Raw genomic sequence first — 1031 nt, forward strand, 5'->3', positions numbered from 1 at the left:
CTACTTGTCTATCTTCTCTCTTATGACCTGTGGGTTTCGGGTTTTGTTCAGGAATTGGATGCCAGTTCCGATTTCCATGAGGGTATGTCCTTCATTTTCTAAGGTTCTTATGGTTTGAGGCTTTACATTTAGGTCTCTGATCCATTTGGAGTTAACCTTTGTGCATGGGGATAGATAGGAGTCCTGAAAAACAGTTTTCCAGCCCCCAGAAGGGCTTTCTACTTGGTCAAAAGATACTAAGATTAACATCTCCCAAGAATTTTTCTTACAACTTTCAGTTAGCAGCCCAGTCCTTCTTAGGTTATCACCTTTGTCCCAAGAATGTCTTTCAGCTACCAGCCAAGTCCTTCTTGTCCATGTGATTGACCACCCATGACTGACCACCCCATCTATCTGGTCATCAGAAATATGAGAAACAGACTGCCACCCAACATCATGGCAACAGCTCTCATGTTATCTCACTCAAGAATGCTTACCTGCCCCTCTGAAGGAAAGACTTAAAAACTCCCAGTCTCAAGCATTCACCGCCAAATATTCCTTAAGCATCTGGTCCTTTCTCCAATTTGGGAGAAGTGGAGCCACCCTCTCTCTGACCTACTTTCTGAAAAAACTTCATTTTTCCTTGTCTGCCTTCTGTGCAATTCTTTGCATATCCACAGAACCAATTCAGTTCACTGGCTTAACAAAAATCCACTAATAAATTTTAAAAAATTAAAAATGATGGTGAGGCACAGCATAAGGGTCATAAGTTGAGGGAAAAAATATTGATGAAGAATTGAAGGAAAAATAGTAAAGAGGTGAGGTAGACAGAAGTACTCGTATACGTGTATACTATTAAAGAGGAAACTAAGAGCTTGTGATGACATAGCTTTGGGCTTGAAACCACCAGAGCATGGTGATAAAATTTGGGCTGAAAAGAAGGGGATAAATTGGAAGTCTTATACACAATTTTTATAACATACTATCATACTGACACAACAATAAGAAAAAAGAGAAGTCAGGTTTCTTATTTCAAGTTTTTAAGAAATGGA

Source organism: Carlito syrichta, unplaced genomic scaffold (genome assembly GCF_000164805.1).
Source record: "Carlito syrichta isolate Samal-C Ts95f unplaced genomic scaffold, Tarsius_syrichta-2.0.1 Scaffold308592, whole genome shotgun sequence".
Lineage (NCBI taxonomy): Eukaryota > Metazoa > Chordata > Mammalia > Primates > Tarsiidae > Carlito > Carlito syrichta.